Source organism: Macaca mulatta, chromosome 1 (genome assembly GCF_049350105.2).
Source record: "Macaca mulatta isolate MMU2019108-1 chromosome 1, T2T-MMU8v2.0, whole genome shotgun sequence".
In the NCBI taxonomy this organism is placed as follows: domain Eukaryota; kingdom Metazoa; phylum Chordata; class Mammalia; order Primates; family Cercopithecidae; genus Macaca; species Macaca mulatta.
In genome coordinates, this window is record NC_133406.1 from 91,822,094 (window position 1) to 91,828,810 (window position 6,717).

Sequence of the window (6,717 nt, forward strand, 5' to 3'; positions counted from 1 at the left end):
ACAGATATTTCGGATCCCTTTGAAGACTATAGGGCCAAAGGTAATATCCTCCGATAACAAAGAGAAAGAAGCTTTCTGAGAAACTTCTTTGTGTTCTGTGAAATCATCTCACAGAGTTACAGCTTTCTCCTCAAGATGCCTTTCGCTAAGACAGTTCTTCTGGAATTGGCAAAGTGATATTTGGAAGCCCATAGAGGGCTATGGTGAAAAAGGAAATATCCTCAGATGAAATCTGGAAAGAAGCTTTCTGAGAAACTGCTTAGTGTTCTGTGAATTCATCTCACAGAGTTACATCTGTATTTCGTGGATCTCTTTGCTAGCCTTATTTCTGTGGAATCTGAGAACATATATTTCGGATCCCTTTGAAGACTATAGGGCCAAAGGAAATATCCTGCGATAACAAAGAGAAAGAAGCTTTCTGAGAAACTTCCTTGTGTTCTGTGAAATCATCTCACAGAGTTACAGCTTTCCCCTCAAGAAGCCTTTCGCTAAGACAGTTCTTGTGGAATTGGCAAAGTGATATTTGGAAGCCCATAGAGGGCTATGGTGAAAAAGGAAATATCCTGAGATGAAATCTGGAAAGAAGCTTTCTGAGAAACTGCCTAGTGTTCTGTGAATTCATCTCACAGAGTTACATCTGTATTTCGTGGATCTCTTTGCTAGCCTTATTTCTGTGGAATCAGAGAACAGATATTTCGGATCCCTTTGAAGACTATAGGGCCAAAGGAAATATCCTCCGATAACAAAGAGAAAGAAGCTTTCTGAGAAACTTCTTTGTGTTCTGTGAAATCATCTCACAGACTTACAGCTTTCCCCTCAAGAAGCCTTTCGCTAAGACAGTTCTTGTGGAATTGGCAAAGTGATATTTGGAAGCCCATAGAGGGCTATAGTGAAAAAGGATATATCCTCAGATGAAATCTCGAAAGAAGCTTTCTGAGAAACTGCTTAGTGTTCTGTTAATTCATCTCACAGAGTTACATCTGTATTTCGTGGATCTCTTTGCTAGCCTTATTTCTGTGGAATCTGAGAACAGATATTTCGGATCCCTTTGAAGACTATAGGGCCAAAGGAAATATCCTGTGATAACAAAGAGAAAGAAGCTTTCTGAGAAACTTCTTTGTGTTCTGTGAAATCATCTCACAGACTTACAGCTTTCCCCTCAAGAAGCCTTTCGCTAAGACAGTTCTTGTGGAATTGGCAAAGTGATATTTGGAAGCCCATAGAGGGCTATGGTGAAAAAGGAAATATCCTCAGATGAAATCTGGAAAGAAGCTTTCTGAGAAACTGCTTAGTGTTCTGTGAATTCATCTCACAGAGTTACATCTGTATTCCGTGGATCTCTTTGCTAGCCTTATTTCTGTGGAATCTGAGAACAGATATTTCGGATCCCTTTGAAGACTATAGGGCCAAAGGAAATATCCTCCGATAACAAAGAGAAAGAAGCTTTCTGAGAAACTTCTTTGTGTTCTGTGAAATCATCTCACAGAGTTACAGCTTTCTCCTCAAGAAGCCTTTCGCTAAGACAGTTCTTCTGGAATTGGCAAAGTGATATTTGGAAGCCCATAGAGGGCTATGTTGAAAAAGGAAATATCCTCACATGAAATCTGGAAAGAAGCTTTCTGAGAAACTGCTTAGTGTTCTGTGAATTCATCTCACAGAGTTACATGTGTATTTCGTGGATCTCTTTGCTAGCCTTATTTCTGTGGAATCTGAGAACATATATTTCGGATCCCTTTGAAGACTATAGGGCCAAAGGAAATGTCCTGCGATAACAAAGAGAAAGAAGCTTTCTGAGAAACTTCCTTGTGTTCTGTGAAATCATCTCACAGAGTTACAGCTTTCCCCTCAAGAAGCCTTTCGCTAAGACAGTTCTTGTGGAATTGGCAAAGTGATATTTGGAAGCCCATAGAAGGCTATAGTGAAAAAGGAAATATCCTCAGATGAAATCTGGAAAGAAGCTTTCTGAGAAACTGCCTAGTGTTCTGTGAATTCATCTCACAGAGTTACATCTGTATTTCGTGGATCTCTTTGCTAGCCTTATTTCTGTGGAATCAGAGAACAGATATTTCGGATCCCTTTGAAGACTATGGGGCCAAAGGACATATCCTCCAATAACAAAGAGAAAGAAGCTTTCAGAGAAACTTCTTTGTGTTCTGTGAAATCATCTCACAGATTTACAGCTTTCCCCTCAAGAAGCCTTTCGCTAAGACAGTTCTTGTGGAATTGGCAAAGTGATATTTGGAAGCCCATAGAGGGCTATGGTGAAAAAGGAAATATCCTGAGATGAAATCTGGAAAGAAGCTTTCTGAGAAACTGCCTAGTGTTCTGTGAATTCATCTCACAGAGTTACATCTGTATTTCGTGGATCTCTTTGCTAGCCTTATTTCTGTGGAATCAGAGAACAGATATTTCGGATCCCGTTGAAGACTATAGGGCCAAAGGAAATATCCTCCGATAACAAAGAGAAAGAAGCTTTCTGAGAAACTTCTTTGTGTTCTGTGAAATCATCTCACAGACTTACAGCTTTCCCCTCAAGAAGCCTTTCGCTAAGACAGTTCTTGTGGAATTGGCAAAGTGATATTTGGAAGCCCATAGAGGGCTATGGTGAAAAAGGAAATATCCTCAGATGAAATCTGGAAAGAAGCTTTCTGAGAAAGTGCTTAGTGTTCTGTGAATTCATCTCACAGAGTTACATCTGTATTTCGTGGATCTCTTTGCTAGCCTTATTTCTGTGGAATCAGAGAACAGATATTTCGGATCCCTTTGAAGACTATAGGGCCAAAGGAAATATCCTCCGATAACAAAGAGAAAGAAGCTTTCTGAGAAACTTCTTTGTGTTCTGTGAAATCATCTCACAGACTTACAGCTTTCCCCTCAAGAAGCCTTTCGCTAAGACAGTTCTTGTGGAATTGGCAAAGTGATATTTGGAAGCCCTTAGAGGGCTATAGTGAAAAAGGATATATCCTCAGATGAAATCTGGAAAGAAGCTTTCTGAGAAACTGCTTAGTGTTCTGTTAATTCATCTCACAGAGTTACATCTGTATTTCGTGGATCTCTTTGCTAGCCTTATTTCTGTGGAATCTGAGAACAGATATTTCGAATCCCTATGAAGACTATAGGGCCAAAGGAAATATCCTGTGATAACAAAGAGAAAGAAGCTTTCTGAGAAACTTCTTTGTGTTCTGTGAAATCATCTCACAGACTTACAGCTTTCCCCTCAAGAAGCCTTTCGCTAAGACAGTTCTTCTGGAATTGGCAAAGTGATATTTGGAAGCCCATAGAGGGCTATGTTGAAAAAGGAAATATCCTCACATGAAATCTGGAAAGAAGCTTTCTGAGAAACTGCTTAGTGTTCTGTGAATTCATCTCACAGAGTTACATGTGTATTTCGTGGATCTCTTTGCTAGCCTTATTTCTGTGGAATCTGAGAACATATATTTCGGATCCCTTTGAAGACTATAGGGCCAAAGGAAATGTCCTGCGATAACAAAGAGAAAGAAGCTTTCTGAGAAACTTCCTTGTGTTCTGTGAAATCATCTCACAGAGTTACAGCTTTCCCCTCAAGAAGCCTTTCGCTAAGACAGTTCTTGTGGAATTGGCAAAGTGATATTTGGAAGCCCATAGAAGGCTATAGTGAAAAAGGAAATATCCTCAGATGAAATCTGGAAAGAAGCTTTCTGAGAAACTGCCTAGTGTTCTGTGAATTCATCTCACAGAGTTACATCTGTATTTCGTGGATCTCTTTGCTAGCCTTATTTCTGTGGAATCAGAGAACAGATATTTCGGATCCCTTTGAAGACTATGGGGCCAAAGGACATATCCTCCAATAACAAAGAGAAAGAAGCTTTCAGAGAAACTTCTTTGTGTTCTGTGAAATCATCTCACAGATTTACAGCTTTCCCCTCAAGAAGCCTTTCGCTAAGACAGTTCTTGTGGAATTGGCAAAGTGATATTTGGAAGCCCATAGAGGGCTATGGTGAAAAAGGAAATATCCTGAGATGAAATCTGGAAAGAAGCTTTCTGAGAAACTGCCTAGTGTTCTGTGAATTCATCTCACAGAGTTACATCTGTATTTCGTGGATCTCTTTGCTAGCCTTATTTCTGTGGAATCAGAGAACAGATATTTCGGATCCCGTTGAAGACTATAGGGCCAAAGGAAATATCCTCCGATAACAAAGAGAAAGAAGCTTTCTGAGAAACTTCTTTGTGTTCTGTGAAATCATCTCACAGACTTACAGCTTTCCCCTCAAGAAGCCTTTCGCTAAGACAGTTCTTGTGGAATTGGCAAAGTGATATTTGGAAGCCCATAGAGGGCTATAGTGAAAAAGGATATATCCTCAGATGAAATCTGGAAAGAAGCTTTCTGAGAAACTGCTTAGTGTTCTGTTAATTCATCTCACAGAGTTACATCTGTATTTCGTGGATCTCTTTGCTAGCCTTATTTCTGTGGAATCTGAGAACAGATATTTCGGATCCCTTTGAAGACTATAGGGCCAAAGGAAATATCCTGTGATAACAAAGAGAAAGAAGCTTTCTGAGAAACTTCTTTGTGTTCTGTGAAATCATCTCACAGACTTACAGCTTTCCCCTCAAGAAGCCTTTCGCTAAGACAGTTCTTGTGGAATTGGCAAAGTGATATTTGGAAGCCCATAGAGGGCTATGGTGAAAAAGGAAATATCCTCAGATGAAATCTGGAAAGAAGCTTTCTGAGAAACTGCTTAGTGTTCCGTGAATTTATCTCACAGAGTTACATCTGTATTCCGTGGATCTCTTTGCTAGCCTTATTTCTGTGGAATCTGAGAACAGATATTTCGGATCCCTTTGAAGACTATAGGGCCAAAGGTAATATCCTCCGATAACAAAGAGAAAGAAGCTTTCTGAGAAACTTCTTTGTGTTCTGTGAAATCATCTCACAGAGTTACAGCTTTCTCCTCAAGATGCCTTTCGCTAAGACAGTTCTTCTGGAATTGGCAAAGTGATATTTGGAAGCCCATAGAGGGCTATGGTGAAAAAGGAAATATCCTCAGATGAAATCTGGAAAGAAGCTTTCTGAGAAACTGCTTAGTGTTCTGTGAATTCATCTCACAGAGTTACATCTGTATTTCGTGGATCTCTTTGCTAGCCTTATTTCTGTGGAATCTGAGAACATATATTTCGGATCCCTTTGAAGACTATAGGGCCAAAGGAAATATCCTGCGATAACAAAGAGAAAGAAGCTTTCTGAGAAACTTCCTTGTGTTCTGTGAAATCATCTCACAGAGTTACAGCTTTCCCCTCAAGAAGCCTTTCGCTAAGACAGTTCTTGTGGAATTGGCAAAGTGATATTTGGAAGCCCATAGAGGGCTATGGTGAAAAAGGAAATATCCTGAGATGAAATCTGGAAAGAAGCTTTCTGAGAAACTGCCTAGTGTTCTGTGAATTCATCTCACAGAGTTACATCTGTATTTCGTGGATCTCTTTGCTAGCCTTATTTCTGTGGAATCAGAGAACAGATATTTCGGATCCCTTTGAAGACTATAGGGCCAAAGGAAATATCCTCCGATAACAAAGAGAAAGAAGCTTTCTGAGAAACTTCTTTGTGTTCTGTGAAATCATCTCACAGACTTACAGCTTTCCCCTCAAGAAGCCTTTCGCTAAGACAGTTCTTGTGGAATTGGCAAAGTGATATTTGGAAGCCCATAGAGGGCTATAGTGAAAAAGGATATATCCTCAGATGAAATCTCGAAAGAAGCTTTCTGAGAAACTGCTTAGTGTTCTGTTAATTCATCTCACAGAGTTACATCTGTATTTCGTGGATCTCTTTGCTAGCCTTATTTCTGTGGAATCTGAGAACAGATATTTCGGATCCCTTTGAAGACTATAGGGCCAAAGGAAATATCCTGTGATAACAAAGAGAAAGAAGCTTTCTGAGAAACTTCTTTGTGTTCTGTGAAATCATCTCACAGACTTACAGCTTTCCCCTCAAGAAGCCTTTCGCTAAGACAGTTCTTGTGGAATTGGCAAAGTGATATTTGGAAGCCCATAGAGGGCTATGGTGAAAAAGGAAATATCCTCAGATGAAATCTGGAAAGAAGCTTTCTGAGAAACTGCTTAGTGTTCCGTGAATTTATCTCACAGAGTTACATCTGTATTCCGTGGATCTCTTTGCTAGCCTTATTTCTGTGGAATCTGAGAACAGATATTTCGGATCCCTTTGAAGACTATAGGGCCAAAGGTAATATCCTCCGATAACAAAGAGAAAGAAGCTTTCTGAGAAACTTCTTTGTGTTCTGTGAAATCATCTCACAGAGTTACAGCTTTCTCCTCAAGATGCCTTTCGCTAAGACAGTTCTTCTGGAATTGGCAAAGTGATATTTGGAAGCCCATAGAGGGCTATGGTGAAAAAGGAAATATCCTCAGATGAAATCTGGAAAGAAGCTTTCTGAGAAACTGCTTAGTGTTCTGTGAATTCATCTCACAGAGTTACATCTGTATTTCGTGGATCTCTTTGCTAGCCTTATTTCTGTGGAATCTGAGAACATATATTTCGGATCCCTTTGAAGACTATAGGGCCAAAGGAAATATCCTGCGATAACAAAGAGAAAGAAGCTTTCTGAGAAACTTCCTTGTGTTCTGTGAAATCATCTCACAGAGTTACAGCTTTCCCCTCAAGAAGCCTTTCGCTAAGACAGTTCTTGTGGAATTGGCAAAGTGATATTTGGAAGCCCATAGAGGGCT